The following is a 19,669-nucleotide window of genomic DNA, read 5'->3' as shown; positions in this document are numbered from 1 at the left end:
CACCACTGAGCTCTTATATACAGTATTCTAGAATGATGAATATAAGAGCCCAGGCCACTCTGTAGAACGTAAAAAACAGCTTGAGGGCTCATGCGCACGTTGCGTACTTACATGCATTTACGCTGCGTATAGCATTGCAGCGTAAATACTTTCGTCCTGCGTTCACTGCACAATCTATGTAGATTGTGCATGATACGTGTGCACGTTGCTTTTTTGAACGCAGCGATTTGGCGTGCGTTCAGAAAAGCAGCATGTCAATTATCTGTGCGTTCTGGATGCAGCTCCCACTCTGTCTATGGTGGGGGAAGCAGCCAGAGCGCATGAAATCGGCTTTTGTTACCAAAAAAACTGCATCCATTATGCAGTGTTTCTGCAGCGATTTGAAGCGCACATGTGCTGTCAAATCGCTGCAGAATATTCAGCAGTTACATGCGCATGAGCCCTTATAATACTCACCTAAGGGGCGGTCTGGTTCGATGGATGTCTCTGATCTCCGGTCCGGTGCCTCCTCTCTCCAGTCTGGCGCTTCCTCTCTACGGCGATCTTCGTCCTTCTTCAGCCTAGTATGGATGACGCGTCTACATCATCCACACAGGTCGACACTGTGGCCCTGTGCAGACGCACTGTGATCTGTCTGGCTGAGGGTAGATCAAAGTACTGGGCACAGACACAAGGAAAGGTTGAAGACCACCAACGCATGCATACAATACTTTGATCTGCCCTGAGCAGGACAGATCAAAGTGCGCCTGTGCATGACCTCAATGCCGGCGAGTGTGGATGACGTAGGACGTGTCATGCACAGAAGCCTCAGAAGGAGGACGGCGATTGCCGCAGAAAGGAGGCGCTTGACCGGAGAGCAGCGACACCCATCGGACAAGACCGCCCTTAGGTATTATAAAAGCGTTTATTGAATGGGTGGAAGTGATTCGTGTCTTAGGACACAAAAGGACATAACTAAACAGTTCATTACATTTCTTTGTTGAAAAATTGTAAATGTTTTCAAATACACTCATGTTTATTACTGTAATTCTGAAAATATACTTAATAAAATAGATTGAACATAAAAGCGTTTATTTTCTACACAGCGGCCTGCGCTCTTATATACAGTATTCTGGAATGCTGTATATAAGACCTTACAGGTGGTGGCCGCAGCTTATAGATCTGGTGACAGGTTCCTTTCAGGCCATGTGCACAGCTTTTAGAGAGGTTGTTATTGAATACAAGCTTTACTTCTCCCTATCCCATAAAAGAAAAAAATAAAATGAAAAAATTGCTTAAAAGGCTCTTCCTATTCATTTCTAGTGTAAAACCTTAACTTTGAGTGTTTTTTCCCCTCAGGTTTTGTATTTACTGGTGGGAAATAGTAAGGGGCCTGTCCGACTTTGAAGCGTCTCCTGACATAAAACTACAAACTAGCCAATGTTCAGAAAAAAATACTAAAACATCTTCATGACACTTCTAGAAAAGCCAAACTTCTCCAAGAACTCCCCGGAGGAGAGGGACATTCTGAGGCGGTTTGTACTTGAACTCTTGTTTTTTGCCCAGTATGTGCCCAGCCTGAATCTGAGGTAATATTCATACTTCTAGAGCTTTACCTCCTCCAGAGTCCACACTGCTCTGTCCTGTACTGTCCACCAGGGGATAGCACTGCTGAGGACACCTCACACCGCAGTGTATTTACTTCAGGAGGAACAGAACGGAAGTGCCCTGAAGTAAGATGGACGGCGGCGCGGCCCCCTGTGTCACGTGACCCGCACGAGCAGCTGGCGTAATTCGGCTCTCGCTTTTCCGCTTCCCTGTTGTGTCATAATAAGTGTCGCGAGAGGAAGGGAGAGCCTTAGTTGCTGGGGCCGAGGACGAGTCTCAGCTCGGCTGATACGGGCCGTCGTGTACGGGGGCAGCTCTAGCACAAGTGCCCCCCGCCCTACGGCTCCTTTCTCCATTTTACGGGGAGAGGGTTAAAGAATCCCAGAAGTACACAACCAGAGGAGCCACCCCATCCCCCACCGGGGGTAGAGCCAAGCGATCGGCCCCTTTGGGTGGGGAAGGAAGCTGCGGGGGGTCGGATTGTCCCCGACAACGGCAGGCTGAGCAATGATCCAGGCCGCAGACTGGTAGCCGTGATCGGTAAGGACTGGTGCCTTAATGTCGGGGGCTGGGGAGGCTGCAGCGTGGGCGAGGAGTGCCCGGGAGGGGGAGGGGTATTTACATCTTACCACAACCATTTGTTACTGCCGGACCCTCCGTGGGCTGAGTGATAGTGAAATGTGTGGTACACGGAGCGTTGTCAGTACAGATCTGACTGACGTGGGTTACCTCCCCCCCACAGATAGCCAGAGCCCCCAAACTGCACACAGGGCCAAGCCACTGAGTGTGAGGGTATATAATGTGTGATCTGTGGGTAGGTTGTGTGATTGTGCAATAGGTGGGCCCTGCGATTGTTGGGGGTGGTAGATGGACTATGCAATGTGATAGTGGGTGGGCCGTGCGATAGGATAGGCCTTTTGGGCTGGCGGGTGGGCCGTGCGATAGGATAGGCCTTTTGGGCTGGCGGGTGGGCCGTGCGATAGGATAGGCCTTTTGGGCTGGCGGGTGGGCCGTGCGATAGGATAGGCCTTTTGGGCTGGCGGGTGGGCCGTGCGATGGGCCTTTTGGGCTGGCGGGTGGGCCGTGCGATGGGCCTTTTGGGCTGGCGGGTGGGCCGTGCGATAGGATAGGCCTTTTGGGCTGGCGGGTGGGCCGTGCGATGGGCCTTTTGGGCTGGCGGGTGGGCCGTGCGATGGGCCTTTTGGGCTGGCGGGTGGGCCGTGCGATAGGATAGGCCTTTTGGGCTGGCGGGTGGGCCGTGCGATAGGATAGGCCTTTTGGGCTGGCGGGTGGGCCGTGCGATGGGCCTTTTGGGCTGGCGGGTGGGCCGTGCGATGGGCCTTTTGGGCTGGCGGGTGGGCCGTGCGATGGGCCTTTTGGGCTGGCGGGTGGGCCGTGCGATAGGATAGGCCTTTTGGGCTGGCGGGTGGGCCGTGCGATGGGCCTTTTGGGCTGGCGGGTGGGCCGTGCGATGGGCCTTTTGGGCTGGCGGGTGGGCCGTGCGATAGGATAGGCCTTTTGGGCTGGCGGGTGGGCCGTGCGATAGGATAGGCCTTTTGGGCTGGCGGGTGGGCCGTGCGATAGGCCTTTTGGGCTGGCGGGTGGGCCGTGCGATGGGCCTTTTGGGCTGGCGGGTGGGCCGTGCGATGGGCCTTTTGGGCTGGCGGGTGGGCCGTGCTTCCGTCCAGCAACTGTAGATTACTGATGTAGCCAGTGCACCGGGTTGGACAAATTATCTGTGGTACTGAAGTTCTAGTGGACGCTCCCATTTCTGCCGTAGGTTCTGGTGTCTCAGGTCAGAGCCAGGATTTGCCCCATAGGGCCACTCTGAGATGAACCTTTCAGCCCTTCTGTGCTAAATCTGCTGGAGGAAGTACTTTGCTATTTATGATAATTTTACGTGACTGTTTTCGGACCAAGTTCTATCTTGCGTACACCATTTTTTTCCATGTGTCGGATGAGACTTGCCTGTTCAAGTGTATGGGTGCTCTATCAAATTCAGATTCAATACAGAGCCATTATAAAGCATCTGATTTTACGGATACATTGCTTAAAGGGAACCTGTCAGGTACAATATGCACCCAGAACCATGAGCAGTTTTGGGTGTATATTGCTAATCCCTGCCTAACTGTCCCTGTATCTAGTAGCATGAAGAGATCTTTAGAAAAAGTATTTGTAAAGATCCTTTATGACATGCTAGTGTGTGCAGGGACTAGTTGGAAGGGCGTTATATCCCTCGACTAGTCCACCCTGTTAACATACCCACAGGGGTGTGCTAACATGCTAATCATTGCCCAGCATCACTGGCGGTGATGCTCGTACCGGAGTCCGTTGTCACTGCTCTCGGATGCCAGGTTTAGGCTCAGTGCGCATGATCAGAAGTCACCGCGCTTCCGCTCATGTGCACTATGAAACCGGATGTACGTGTCCTGGCTTCAAAGAAGTCTAGTGCGCATGACTGGAAGTGCCGAGACTTCGGATCATGCGCACTGAATCTAAACATGGTGTCAGAGAGGCAGTGATAATGGACACAGGTACCAGTGTCGCCGCCAATGACGTTGGGCATTGAATAGCAGGTAAGCACAGCCCTGTGGTTGTGCTAACATGCAAAGAGGGCAGACTAGTCGGGGGTGGGGGGGGAAATAACACACTTCTGACTAGTCCCCGCACTCATTGACATATCATAAAGGATGTTTAGAAATACTTTCTTTATCTATTCTACTAGATACAGGGACGGTTAGACAGGGATCAGAAATATGCACCCAGAACTGCTCGTGGCTCTGGGTGCATGCTGGATCTGACAGGTTCCCTTTAACATAGGAAACTGTATTTAGTCTTGTAAATGAACTGCTGCCTTGTTAGAATGGATTGTATGCACGATGAATGAGAAGATAACTTGGCTTAATTTTCAGGAGGAGACTTGGATGTTTATTTTTATATATACACACACTTGTGTGAACTTGGACTTATTTTGATGGTCCTTCTCCTGCCCTCCTTGGTACATAATAAAATTTTTTATTTTTTTTTTTCTTTCTAGCTCAGGTGAATGGAGTTACAATTATCCAGTTCACATACTTTTAATGTGGTTTATCAATTTTGACTTTAATTTTGTTGTAAAATTGGTATCTAATCCTGAATGTGGAGCAGACTCTAAAAACATGGAAACGCATTTTTTTTCTCACTTGTTGCAATCAAAATACTCAATAGCAATTTTACTGCATTTTTGTTGCATTTTTTTCCTTTTTTTTTTTTCTTTTAATGCTGTTTTTAGTGCTTAAACTCCACAAATATGCACTTAAAGTGCAATTGTGAGTTTCCTAATAGAAACTTATTTTGCGAGAAATGTGCAGTTCTGCAATGTTTGACCTTTACTGAGATATGACATACCAGTACATTATATGCTGACTCAGAAATTGAGCCTGGATCGTTGCCAGTAGATAACTGGGTTATTCAGCCATCATCTGCCTCTAAGGCTGGGGCCACACGGGGATTACTGCGATCCCCTCGCATGACACTTCGCTCACGCTGGCAGTACAGCAGAGTAGAGTGTCCCTGCGACGGAGGTCCGATCATGCGAGTGGACCTCAGCTGCAGAGGGGAGGGCCGGCACTGCGGAGGGGAGGGAGGGATTTATCTCCCTCTCTCCTCCGTAGCCGGCTATTGCCATTCTTGCCCTGCACTCGCGTTACATCGGTGTACCACGAGTGCAGTGCGTTGTTGTTTTTTTTTTTTTTTTTTTTTTTTTCTTTCTCTCGCCCCATTGACTTGAATAGGTGCAAGAGAAACAATGATCGTATTACAATCGCAGCATGATGTGATTGTTTTCTCAGTCCGATTAGGGCTGAGAAAATAATCGCTCATGGGTGCTGACACAGGCTAATATTGGTCCGAGTGGATGCGTTTTTTTTTTAATTGCACTCCACTTCCACCGTTTTTCTCGCCGTGTGTCTTAAGCCTAACAGCCGCTCTTGGCGGTGAGCTCTACTTGTGGCTATTAACCTTGGAAATACCGCTGTCAATCTGTGACAGCATATTCAGTGCACTGGCGTGGCGCACAGTGTTCTAACTGCCCATCTACGCTCCTACAAAGCGATTGTGGTATTCCAATGGGTTGCCGTGACAACCAGGGGTCTGCTGAAGACCTCCCCGTGCCTGTCATGACGACACTTCTGTGAAAGCCAGCCCATGGCTGGTGTCCAAACACTGCTCTATATGGCATATTCAGACCTCAGTATAAATCTAAGGCTAGTTTCACACTTGCGTTGAACAGTATCCATTGCGTTGTGTAACGGATGTGTTGCATAAAGTGGCGCAACGGATGCTGCAAAACAACGGAATCCGTTTTGATTTTTTTTTTTTTTTACAGTTTTACCGGCGGCAGACTATTGTGAACGATCAGCTGATCGCTCCCTGCAGCCGGGTGATCAGCTGATCGCTCCCTGCAGCCGGGTGATCAGCTGATCGCTCCCTGCAGCCGGGTGATCAGCTGATCGCTCCCTGCAGCCGGGTGATCAGCTGATCGCTCCCTGCAGCCGGGTGATCAGCTGATCGCTCCCTGCAGCCGGGTGATCAGCTGATCGCTCCCTGCAGCCGGGTGATCCGCTGATCGCTCCCTGCAGCCGGGTGATCCGCTGATCGCTCCCTGCAGCCGGGTGATCAGCTGATCGCTCCCTGCAGCCGGGTGATCAGCTGATCGCTCCCTGCAGCCGGGTGATCAGCTGATCGCTCCCTGCAGCCGGGTGATCAGCTGATCGCTCCCTGCAGCCGGGTGATCAGCTGATCGCTCCCTGCAGCCGGGTGTTCAGGTGATCGATCCCTGCAGCCGGCCGCTGGGTGATCAGCTGAGCGATGTCACTTGCCGGTGCCCGGGCATGCCGGCGCTCAGCTGAACGTTCGGCCACCGCGAGCCAAAATAAAGTTTGTGATTTTAAAAAAGAAAAAAGAGCATGCGCAGTGAAATCCAGAGGATTCCGCTGCTCAAAACAACGTTACATGGTGCGTTCCTCCCGCTGGGCAAAAGCAACGGAGCGTCGCCTAGCGGAAGCAACGCAGGTCCTTTTGGTACAATCCGTCATCCATACAAGTCTATGGGAAACAGCGGAATCTGTTAACGGATTCCACTGTTTTCCAAAAGGGCGGATTGTAACGGAAGGAAAACAACGCAAGTGTGAAAGTACCCTAATAGAAATCTATGACGCTGTCAAGCTGGGGTTGGGAGACCCAGTGCGTGCGTTGCGGTGTGATTTTGGACGAATCTGCCCTTTCTGCAATACTGTGGTGTATGTAGCACAAGCGACCAGATGATCACAGGTAGAAGTCCCCTAAGGGAACTAATGAATACAATAAAAATATGGAAGAAAATGTCAAATCCCTTCCCTTATCCCCCATCAAAAGTTCAGAAATTTAAAAAAAAAAAATACACATTTGGTATAGCCACGTTTTGTAAAAATCTGGTCCATCAAAATATTAAATTTTAACACTAATGATCAAAATGAGGGGGGAAAAAAAAATCAAAGTTTTAGTATAGCTTTTTTAGGCCACCTCGTTATTGCAATAAAATGGAATAAAAGAAATATTATGTCCTTCCAAAAAACTGCATGTTTGGGATCACTGTAATTGTTCTGTCCTAGTGAATCAGATCTCCAGGTCACTTTACTGTAAAATGAACTCTGGAAATAAAAAAAAGTGGCATAACATGGATGGTGTCACTTAAGAATAAAACGTCATTCAAAAACCAAGCCCTCACACTGCTGTCAACTGAAATATTCAAACATTATGGCTCTTAGAAGCAGAAGAGCCAAAAAGTGAAAAATCGTAGAGTCCCGGGAAGGGATTAAATCAGAGGTCTCAAACACGCGGGCTGCGTGCGGCCCCCAAGGCTGCTTGTTGCGGCCCGCAGACCACGTGACGATCGCAGCTCTATGCCTGTGGCCAGCAGGACTTCACTACAATGGAATCATTTTCGGTGCCGCGCAGTGATGTCTGTGATATAGCTATGGCTTCTGCCTGCCAATCACATGCAAGGAAATGACATCGCTGTAAGATGTCACCTCCTTGCACCTGATTGGCGGGCATCAGCCATCTCCTTAGCGCGGCACCGCAAAGGATTCAATTGTAGTGAAGTCCTGCCGGCGCTGGCCCCATGCATAGAACTATGATCGTCACGGGTCACAACAAGCATGTGAGGTACATGCTCACGGCGGGTCCTGACCTGCGGGGCCGCATGTCTCCTCTGCAGGAGACCGCAGTGGCCCGTGCCCGCGATCAGGGATCAGAGCGCTGCGGTCTCCTCGCTGTGTTCTCCCTAGGGAGGATGCATGCGCCTCCGCAGCATAAATTCACATGCTGCAGCCTCTGCAAGCTGCACCGCAGGTCAGTTTTTACTGCGGGCCGTACATAGTGGGCATGGAATTTCTAGAAAACCCGTCCACTCTGCTTGTACTGCACCGCAGCGTTTTGGACGCAGCTGAAACATGCTGCATTCAAAACGCTGAAAACACTGATTGTGGGCACGCAGGGAACGGAGGAAAGCTGAGGAGAATTTTTTTTTTTGCGTATTACTTAAGATTGGGCATAATATTATAAGGATGGGCAGGGTACTACAGGGATTGGCACAATCCTACTGGGCACAATACAACAAGGAGGGGCACAATACTACAGAGCACAATACTACAAGGGTGGGCACAATACTACAAGGAGGGGCATAATACTACAGAGCACAATCCTACAAGGTTGGACACAATACTACTTGTCACAGTACTATAGAGCACAATATTACAGAGATGGGCACATTACTACAGGGCACAAGGATGGGGGACATTACTGCAGCATAGGGACATTACTACAAGATGTTGGCTAAGATTGCTATATGTTGCTGCTATTTGTAAAACAATATTACAAGTAGGTGATAAAATGTAAAAAAAAAAAAATTTGAAATAAAGCATGAATTTTATTTTATTGCTTTTATAATGCTATATATTTTCAACTAAAAAAAAATGCTGGTTTGTCATAATAAACAAGCAAAAAATGTTCAAAAAAAGTATAGGAAAAAAAACATGGATTCATTAAAAATGTCACCTTGTCCTACAAAGAATGCGGCCCCTCTCAATTTTTTTTCTTCTATATGCGGCCCATACACTCGGCTGAGTTTGAGACCCCTGGATTAGATGGATAGTAAGCTCAAGTTTTCATGAAGTTACATCTGTTTTGTTTGGACTGTTAAAGAAGTTGTCTGACTCCCAAAAATATTTTAAGCTAATCTGCGCTGTATTGTCATATAAAACATCCCTACATTATTTATTTTTTTTTTCTTCTAACTTTTTTTCCCTCTTGATTTTTCACTTTATTCTCTACAGCCTCTTTAGCTACAGCTCAACCAAACATGACATCTTTCTGTGCCGAACCTCAGTCAGAGGGCACCACCCAACCTCAGTGTCCTGCCCTGCCCACTGCCCGCCCTTTGCGCACACATTCTGCTCAGCACCTGATAGATAAATGAATACTATGTAATGAAGACTATAATATAGTCCACAATGTGAGTCTATAGGAGATATACAGTATATTACACGCATACTCACATACACCCACCCACACACCTAGAGTTATATAATACCGTAATATATCTCTCTTCATGCACTCTATTCTCGCCCCCCCCCCCCCGTTCTCACTCGTGCACTCTCCTCTCTGCCCCCCCATCTCTCACCCATGCTGTCTCTTCTCCATGCTGTGATGCAGCGACCTTACAGCCGAGCGATGCAGAGCTCAGTGCTGCTGACTTAGTGTCAGGTGACATCCTTGCTGTCCGCTCCTGACTGTACTTAGAAGCCAGGAGCGCAGGAGGCTGCATTTATCAGCACAAGGGAGGGTGGTCACAGTTACTCGGGCACCATACAGTGTTCTAGATAAAGTGGGCAACCCTGTTTGTCCAGGACCCCGGCACATACAGGGAGCAGGGGAGAGTACGGAGTGTGGGGAGGGGGCGGGGAAGGATGAGAGAGGCGGGGGCTCATCGCACTGTACCTGCCCAGCAGGGCGGTTACATGGCGTCCGCTGTGATGCCCATCTACAAGGTGAGCATAAGCTCCCGCCCCTGTCAACGTGACATCACAGGAAGCAGCAAAATCTCGGCAGGAGCGGTCACATGACTATTCTGAGCCAGGGGAGAGGGGCTGACAGCAGGGCAGGTAGTTAGATGCTATCTACTTACCTGCCCCAATGTAGCCCAATAGTGAAATAACAAAAAATAAGTAAAATAAGCCAGATCACCCCTTTAAGACAGTGCCGTACGCTAAGTGAGGACACTGCCTAGGCCTAGACGCACACATGGTGGATTAGTTATGGTAATATCTGCATATGTTACAGATTGTGGTGCAGAATTGCTAAAGACGTCCTGAACAGAGTGAAGGCTAGAACGAATGCTATAAAAGGAATTAACATGCTGTAGATGTGGGACAATGTCCAGGTGAGGTTATGTAGATATCTAGTGGACTACACCCCCCCCCCCCTCTTCCCGCTCGTCCACTACTCAGTCAGGCTATGTGCGCACGTTGCGTATTTACGCTGCAATCTGCACTGCAGCGTAACTGCATGCGTCCTGAGTCCCCAACATAATCTATGAAGATTATGCATGAGACGTGCGCACGTGGCGTATTAGAGTGCAGCGCTTCGGCTGCTGCCCGAAGCGCGCGTTCTAAGAAGTGCCATGTCACTTCTTTCCTGCGCTCTGCATGCATCCCCCGCTCTGTCTATGGGAGGGGCTGCACTCAGAGCGCATGGAATCGGCATTTCATTAAGGACTTTCTGCAGTAATTTGAAGTGCACGTGTGCTGTTCAAATCGCTGCAGAAATTTCTGCAGGTACAGAACGCAACGTGGGCACATAGCCTTAGTCGGCTCTATATACTGTCCTATGACATCTGGTAATCCTGATAACGGATATCAGTACCTGTCAGTCTTGGTAATACTGGACCCATGGAATTTCTCTATAGATTAAGTGCATTATTACTATAGGTGGAGGTCGTTGTCACCTCTATCTAAAGAATCGTGGACTGCTTGGCATAACATTTGTGACTATTGACAGTATTAGAGTGAAATGCAGTGACACTGGATTCTCAAGCCAGCTTGTATTGTGGTGTCCTTGCGATTTTTGTTGTGGATTTGATTGTCAGTATGCAAGGTGTTATGCAGTCAGCTTTGATACCTGTAATAAAACCTAAAATTACAGCACATGGGCACGTTGCTACGGGGCACAAGGATGGAGCACAGTACTGTACTACATAGATACTAATTGTAAAACAATATTACCTTCAATAAGGGAATAACATGTAAAAAAAATAAATCAAAATTAAGCATGAATTTTTTTACCATTAAAAATGCTTTGTATATGTAAACAAAAAGTGCACATTTGTTATAATAAGCAAAAAATGTTCAAGAAAGTGATCAAAAGATATATAGAAAAGAAAATATGCTATCACTAAAAACGTCACTTGGCTCTGCAAAGAATGCAGCCCCTGCAATTTTTATTTTTTTTTTTTTCTATGTGCAGCCCGTATACCCAGCTGTGTTTGGGACCCCTGGTCTAGTCTGAATGTGCCTGGCAGCATGGCATACTTGCAATCACATTGCCACCCGCTCCTGGCACCAGAGAATCCTCAGAGTGAGCACATGGTGACCTGTAGCTTATGAGTGGACAACCCCTTTAAAGATCTTTTTTTTTTTTTTTTTTTTTTTTTTTTTTAATGACGTAATTTTCAGCTAGCACAAGATTAGCTCCAGATTTTAGCCCTGATTCATAAGTGTTTACACCAGATTTTGTAAAACTGTTCCGCAAAAGTAGCTTTTGCAACAACAGTTTTGTCCAGTTCTACCAAAATGGTGCGGACAAGGCACAATAATCTAATGTTGCGCATTGGAGTACCTTACACCACAAATCTTGCTTCAGATTGTGACTGGAGTAAGACTTGTGGTGAGGGGCACACAAATTTTCACTCTACGTCTCTTAAAGGGTATCTGTCAGGTCCCTTATGCCATCCAAGCCAGCAGCATTCACATTTGCATACCAAAATTCCTTTCTTAGCCAGCCCTTTATAACCTCATTTTCTAAAACTGTGGAAAAAAACCAACCAACCCCCCAAAACATTATTCCCTCCGTTTTTTGTATGCAAATTATGGCCTTTGACTATTTGAAAAGGAGCGGTTTCACCAGACTAGTCGGCCCTCTTTCTCTAGTGAGGGATTCACCCGCAGCCCCTGGAAATCTTGCAGATGCATGTGGCTCATTCCTGCGGTGTCGGTGTGCCTCTTAGGGTGCCCTCACATGAGCGTATAACTCGCATGAGTATCGGAACGCATCACTCAGTGCGGCTGCACACTCTCCAGACAGGAGCATGTCAGCCGCATAGAAATACATGCAGCTGACCCGCTCCTGTCAGCAGAGAAGCCAGCCATGCCGGGTGATGTGTTCCAATACTCAGGCACGTTATATGCTCCTGAGTCCAGCCTTAAGCTGAGTGTACGCATCCTGGCTTCAGAGAGGTGCACTGTGTATGATTGGAAGTGCAGAAGCTGTTTTCCGATCATATACATTGCGCCTCTATGAAGCCGGGATGCGTAAATTGACTCGAGAGGCACATTGACGCGGCTGGAATAAGATTTCCAGGGGCTTGCGGTGATGCTGGCTTGTGCACATCATGTCATCACACCCAAGTGTCATGATAGCATGGAAAGAGTGCCTACTAGTCTGGGGAAACACCATCCCTTCGCCTACTCAAAGCCTAATTTTCCTATGAAAAATGGAGGTAATCAGCCCCCCCCCCCTTATCACACCCCCTCATATTGGTTTTAGCGATGATGTTATACATGGCTTGTTAGGCTGAGACGTTTGACATATAAATGTGAATGCTGCTGGGTTGGATGGCATAAGGGACCAGACAGGTTCCTTTTAAAAGAATTGGGTACCTCTGACTCCTCCACACCCTCTCATCAAGGGCCAGTGTGAACACCAGAGCTTGTCTCGCGCTTTTATTTTTGGCCGACAGATCTGACATGGTTTTCGATTTTATATATATATATATATATATATATATATATATATATAATATATATGGCAATGGTTTTATGATTGTAACAATTTATTTATTTTTTTGTGTATTTTTGTTAGGCCATGTGCACACGTTGAGTACTTGGTTAGTTTTATTTTTCCTCCTCAGTATTTCTAAGTCAAAACCAAGAGTGGGAATAATATACAGAATTGGTGACATGTTTCTATTATAATTTTTCTCTGTTCTACTCCTGGTTTTGGTACAAATACTGACGGAAAAACTCACCAAATGTGTACATGGCCTTAGTTTTTCTGCTTGGCTGGGGGGTAACACTCTCTCCAGGAGTTGAGCCAAAAATATTCTGGCCCCTTACCGAGCAGTCATGTTAGTAGACCGTGGCTACCGATATGATCCCTGCGGACTTCCTCCTCACTGCCAGCATCGTCTGCGCTGGTCCTGAATAGTAGGCAAAACAACGTCGTTATTGTTTTGCATAATTATTATATAATATTATATTATATAATTTTTAACTAGAACTATCCATTTTTTAAATATTGCATGTGAGCATACCCCGAGAGGCAAGGAACACAGCACAGGACAGAACATGTCACTACTTTTATTTATTTTATTTTCTCAGACCCCTAAAAATTTATTTATTTTTAAATAAATTTGGGGGAGCAATTTTATGTAACACAACGCTGTAAGGCTATGTGCCCACGTGTGCGCTCTGCACCGCAGCTAAAAGGTGCGCTTCAGAGTGCAGCTGAAAAGCTGCGTTCTGAAGCGCCTGGTGCCTGCAGAGAACGTGCGCTCTGCATGCTGCTTCTCCCTATAGACAGCATGCAAACCGCTCGGAAGAAGTGACATGTCACTTCTTAGAACGCAGCGATTCGGGCAGCAGCTGAATCGCTGCGTTCTAATACGCCACGTGCGCACGGCTCCTGCACAATCTCCATAGACTGTGCAGGGGACGCAGGACGCATGCAGTTACGCTGCGCTGCAGATCGCAGCGTAACCATGAAAACACACAACGTGGGCACATAGCCTAATGCAGCCGGGTACGTGAGCCCATAACGTAGACTTGTTCCTAGAGGCACCATGGAGCCTAAAATGGCAAAATAAATAGGAAAAAGTTCATCTATTTGATTATTAAAATGTGCTCCTTTTTAGTTTAATTTTGGTTTTCACCTGTTTATAATTTTAGTCCTATTTTATGTGTTTTGGTTTGATGCAGATTTTGTGCCATCAGTGAAATGTGCAACTTTATAAAATAAAGGAAAAAGAAAAAAAAAAGCAAAAGACAAGAATAAAAAACATTTTTGATTTTGTACCAAGTTCATGAGTCACGTGTGCCATATTGAGGAGTGTGGCTAAAAATAATCAACAAATACCATACTACAAAATAATTTAAAAAAAACCAAACTAATGCGTCTGTCCCTATATGTTGGTTAGTTTTTGGCCATACAACAACTAGGCTTTATCTTAAAGGGAACCTGTCAGGTGCAATATGCACCCAGAACCACCAGCAGTCCTGGGTGCATATTGCTAATCCCTGCCGAACTGTCCCTGTATCTAGTAGCATATAATATAAGATCTTTAGGAATACTTTATCTAAAGATCCCTTTATCTACACTAGTGTATACAGGGACAGTTAGGCAGGGATTAGCAATATACACCCAGAACTGCTCGTGGCTCTGGGTGCATATTGCACCTGACAGCTTCCCTTTAAATCATGTTGTGGTCTTACTGATATGGACCACCCTTGACAGCAAATGGACATGGGACTTTTGTGTAATAATCTGCTTCTTTTTGGGGGTTTTTCTACCATGTATGCCACATTTCTAAAAATCAGAAGACCACCACAGTATGACAAAATTCTTATTTCTGCCAGAGTTGGCTTAAATTGAAGCATAGCTTTCTGCCAGCCTATGGCTGATGATGGCTGGTTTTCACTAACTGGCAAAGAGGCACCAATGCATTTAGAGACGTGCACATCTTTCTTCAGAGTGCTTTTTATTTTGACTAGTGGATATGACAGTCTTAATAAATTCCCCATAGTGCATTGGAACGGCCCCCGAGGAGAATGTAATTTCAACCGGAGCAAACGTGGTAGAAGGGGGTGTGTGATTTAATGAATTGGGCTCATATGGGTATTTTTTTTTTTTTTTGTAGTAGTAGTAGTCAAAGGAATTAGAATAAATGGTGGCCTATTATTTGCTGATACATGCCAGAACGGTGCAATGCTTATTTTCATGTTCTGATCATTATCTCTGGAATGTGAGAGGGCATCTTCCTAGGCGGCTGCGGATCTGTATGTTACATTGATAGATATTATTACTTGTAGTGAGATGTTAGAATGGCATTTCTAATGTGAGAAGAAGGCAGGGTCCTCCTCATTAAATGGGCAGTCGCTCATAAATTCTACCCTGAGCACATGACAGACAATGGTGACGTCTCCTACAATTAACGATGATGCTCTGTACAGTCCTCTAGTCCGATTCCTTAGTCTTTATAGGGCCACAATAGGAAAAGTGATGCAGTTCATGTCTAATGAAAAGGACCTATTTTCTCATTATCGCGTGCAGTATAAGCTGTCCTGGCCTTGCTAAAGACATTACCTTATGTCCTCATAATTGGGTAATGTAAGAAAAAGGCTATGTGCCCACGTAGCATTCTGTCCCAGCAGAAATTTCTGCAGCGATTTGAACAGCACACATGCGCTTCAAATCGCTGCAGAAACAGTCCGTACTGAAAAGCGGATTTCATGTGCTCTGGATGCAGTCTCTCCCATAGACAGAGCAGGGACTGCATCCAAAGCGCACGGAAGAAGTGACATTTTGCTTTTTAGAACACAGCAATTTGGCAGTATGCAAATCGCTGTGTTCTAAAACGCAACGTGCGCATGGATTATGCACAATCTTCATAGATTGTGCTGGGGACGCAGGACGCATGCAGTTATGCTGCAATGCAGAACGCAGCACAACTGCATGCAATACGCATACGTGGGCACAGCCAAATAATAAAATTAACTTTATTAACAAAGTAGCCGAAGCCATAAACAATACCTGAAAACTGCTGCAAAGAACACAGGGCAAATGCTGTCAAGACTCCTAACAGAGGCTCCACGGACCTTTTGATTTGTTCAATTGGTCGGCGTTCCTACAAAAATTCTGTTAATGTACGATTTGTTATATGATAAATTCTAACCTAAACTTTACAAGATAAAGTCTCTTCAATAGACAGCAGATTTTTTTATCTACATTTTGCTCGGCTCTGCAGGCTCTATTCAGGCGTTGATTCAGAAGTTGTACATTTTCTGAGTCTAGTTGTAAAACCTGACAAACTCCAGAATTGTGCAGTCAAGGCGAAATCTGGAAGAAAAGGTCAGAAGAAACTAGAATTGTCTGCTGAAACCAGGAAAGCTGAGCTGAATGCGTGCTTAGGTAATCGCTCCTCTGCAACAGCCACCAGTGGAAGTCTCTGCACCTGATGTTTTACATCTATTTATCTTTTACTCACGGGTTCATTTAACTTAATTGTCATTCTTATATATAATATAAATTTCTGATTTCTCAATATATGCATTTGCACAACATGCAGACTTCTGTTTTTTTTTGTGCATTTAATATTCCTGAATCGGCCTGATCCAATGGTTGTTTACGTTTCGTCAACTACATGTTTCTTTTCCCAGCAGCAGCTATCTGCTAAGACTTGCCTGGCTAGATCTTGGAGCTGATAAGTGCATGCTTTAGAGAAGATGGTTTAAGCTGTACTTTTCGGGGTGTGACTTTGGAAGCGGGGCTCTCCCAAAGCACATTCTTCTGTTAAAAGCTAATTAATAGAAGTTAAATGAAAATTGGGCCTTTTTGTTATGCTTTGTAACCTAAAGAGTAGCTCTATATTATGACTTTTAGATGTCTGATTGTAATATCTATATATTCAGTCTCACTGAAGGTCCCAAAAAATTTAGATTAACGCCCCGCATCACCATATAGGTGCTCTGGAGAAAAATATAGTGATCTCAAAGAGGTACTCCGGCACTAAGGGGCACTTTGCACAGTACGACATCGCAAGCCGATGCTGCGATGCCGAGCGCGATAGTCCCCGCCCCCGTCGCACATGCGATCTCTTGTGATACCTGGCGTAGCGAACATTATCTCTGCGCCAGCTTCACATGCACTCACCTGCCCTGCGACGTTGCTCTGGCCGCCGACCTGCCTCCTTAAGGGGGCGGGTTGTGCAGCGTCATAGCGACGTCACATGGCAAGCGGCCAATAGAAGCGGAGGGGCGGAGATGAGCGGGACTTAAACATCCCGCCCACCTCCTTCATTCCGCATTGCCGTCGGGACGCAGGTAGATGCTCCTCGCTCCTGCGGCTTCACACACAGCGATATGTGCTGCCGCAGGAACGAGGAACTACATCGTAACATTGGTCATTCCCAATTCATGGAAATGACCGACGCTACACTGATGATACGATTACGACGCTTTTGCGCTCGTTAATCGTTTGAAAAAGGCTTTACGCACTATGATGTCAACAGCGACGCCGGATGTGCGTCACTTTCGATTTGACCCCACCGACATCGCACCTGCGATGTCGTAATGTGCAAAGTGCCCCTAAGTGTGCCGGAGTTCCTCCTTGAGATCACTGAAGGTCCCATCTGGCACCAGGACATAAGCAGCAGATGTTGTGTGGTGGGACCTTAGTAAACAATGTTTTTTGGGTTTTTTTGGGGGGGGGGGATTTTTTTTTCACAAAAGTGAGCGCACCACTAAGTGAAAATGGACAAATTGTGCCCAAAGTGTCATTATTTTGTGTGCCCACCAATATTTTAAATTACTGAACGCTCTTGGGCATGGAGTTCATTAGAACTTCTCAGGAATCACTGGATCCTCTTCCACTCCTCTATGATGGCATCATGGAGCTGGTGGATGTTAGAGACCTTGCGCTCCTCCACCTTGCATTTGAATATGCTCCACAGATGCTCACTAGGGTTTAGGTCTGGAGTCCAGTCCAGCACCTTTTATCCTCAGCTTATCTAACAAGGCAGTGCTTGTCTTGGAGGTGTGTTTGGGGTCATTATGTCGGAATACTGCCCCGTGGCCAGTTTCTGAAGGGAGTGCATCATGCTTTGATTCAATATGTCACAGTTCATGTTGGCATTCATGGTTCCCTCGAACTGTAGCGCCCCAAACCATGATACGCCCACCACAATGTTTGACTGTAGGGAACACACTTGACTTTTTCCTCACCTGGTTGCTGCCACACACACTTAAAAAGAACTAATCACCAGGATTTTCATACATGACCTAAAGCCAGTGCTATACTGGCACTGAGGCTGATTCTCTTCTTCATGCCTGTAGTGGTCAGCTCGGATGTAAAGGTTTTGAAAGTAAAGTTTATAAAATCGGCAGCTTCTTGAGTGACAGCAGCTGAAGACCAGATAATATCTAAAGGGGGGGTATTATAGTTATCACCTCCCCCTGTTAGGCCCTGTGCGCACTTACCGGTTTTTGCCTCGGATTTCCCACGGATTTGCTGCATGTTTCTTTGCATGTTATGTTCATAACATCTCTGCAGTGATTCACCAGCAAAACCTATGGGGAAAAAAAATGCTGTGCACACTATGCGGATTTTGACAGGTGCATGTTTTGCTGCGGGATTCCCGCAGCAAAAACAATTGCATGTCACTTTTCTGCACGTCGCTGCGGCATTTCACTCTATTGACTGCAATGTAATCGTGAAATTCCGCAGGGAATAACGCATGTAGCAAATTCTATGCGGTTCATTGCGTTTTCCTGCGTTATTCCCTGCGGTATTTCGTGGTTTCGGGACATAATGTTCAGCACTGCCCTGCAGTTTGCAGGGAAGTGATGTCATTATGACAGGAAGAGGAAGCGGAGCAGAAAGTAAACACAGATCACACTCACACACAGACATATAGAATGCACATACAAATCAAACGGACAAATTAAAAAAAAAAACACGTGGGCTCCACTGTATTTTTGCCGTCCAGCCGAGGTAAACACACAGCTGCGGCCCGGTATTCTCAGGCTGGGGAGGGCGAGGGACAGGGTCCCTCCTGCAGCCGAGAATATCAGCCCGCAGCTGCCCCGGGACTGTCGCATCCATTATGCAGCAGTCCCAGAGTGTCCCGACTCTTCCTGTTGCCGTGATGTGGTGGCAATCAGGGTAACAATGAGTTAATGGCAGCGCATCGCCGCCGCTAAGTCCAGGCTTAATCATGCTGCGTCTGAGACAGCTTTCATGATTAACCCGTAGGTAAAGTGAATAAACACACACCGAAAAATCCTTTATTTTAAATAAAACACAAAAAAGACCCCTCTTTAACCATTTTATTAACCCCTCCCCAAATACACAGCTCCGGCGTAATCCACCAAGGTCCCACGTCGCTTGCATCCAGCCGCGTCTGACACTGTACAGAATGCAGCCTCGTAACGAGCCTGCAGAGAGTTAACCATAGGTCTTTTCCCACGGCCGGTATTGTGAATACACTACCACCGAGAGAAATGCAGCGTCTCGATTGATCTGTCCTCTAGCTATCCCTCTAGCCATACCTCTATCTATTCTTCTATCTGTCTATTTATCTATCTACTATCTTATCTCAGAAGGAAATTACTTTTTTTTTTTTTTTTTTCTCTCCAATGTGCTTTATTGCATTGAATGCATTATAACACATGTACCAACCCGCGGCAAAACCACGATAAAAATACAGCGGTAAAACCGCAGCAAACTGCATGCGGTTTTCGGGTGCGGTTTGCCGCATTTTTTTTTTTTTACCGCGGGTGCGGTAATCTTTCAGCCCCTGAGGAATTTTTTAAGAAAATTCCATTTTTCAGTGCGCACAGGGCCTTAGAGTTAGCATAAGTATACAATCGATTTAACGTTTTCTAGCAGGGCCTGTGTGAGGTCATATCCATGTGACAAGAAGAGGCGGGACCTCAGCAACCAGAAAAATATTGCTTCCTGGTATCAGCTTTGTTGGCTGAGGCCTTGCCCCCTTATGGTCACATGTCCTGCA

General features: G+C 46.5%; 1 protein-coding gene and 1 long non-coding RNA gene across 4 annotated transcripts in view; one reads left to right on the top strand and one right to left on the bottom strand.

The window, feature by feature from the left end:
- The window catches only part of LOC142303883 (uncharacterized), a 58,610-nt gene extending 56,852 nt beyond the window's left edge, over positions 1-1,758 (bottom strand). Inside the window, exon 1 of the long non-coding RNA XR_012753056.1 lies at positions 1,596-1,758. This is a non-coding gene — a long non-coding RNA (uncharacterized LOC142303883). The remainder of the gene's footprint in view (positions 1-1,595) is intronic.
- A 27-nt stretch (positions 1,759-1,785) lies between these two features.
- Positions 1,786-19,669, top strand: part of RNF111 (ring finger protein 111) — a 103,342-nt gene continuing 85,458 nt past the window's right edge. For 2 of the 3 annotated variants that reach the window (XM_075345719.1, XM_075345718.1), the window contains exon 1: positions 1,786-2,127. The gene's annotated coding sequence lies outside the window, so the exon portion shown is untranslated. The remainder of the gene's footprint in view (positions 2,128-19,669) is intronic. The other variant, XM_075345720.1, reaches the window with a different exon arrangement.

Source organism: Anomaloglossus baeobatrachus, chromosome 4 (assembly GCF_048569485.1).
Source record: "Anomaloglossus baeobatrachus isolate aAnoBae1 chromosome 4, aAnoBae1.hap1, whole genome shotgun sequence".
In the NCBI taxonomy this organism is placed as follows: Eukaryota; Metazoa; Chordata; class Amphibia; order Anura; family Aromobatidae; genus Anomaloglossus; species Anomaloglossus baeobatrachus.
Note: the sequence above shows the minus strand (reverse complement) of the source record. Positions and strands in the feature narration are given on the sequence as shown.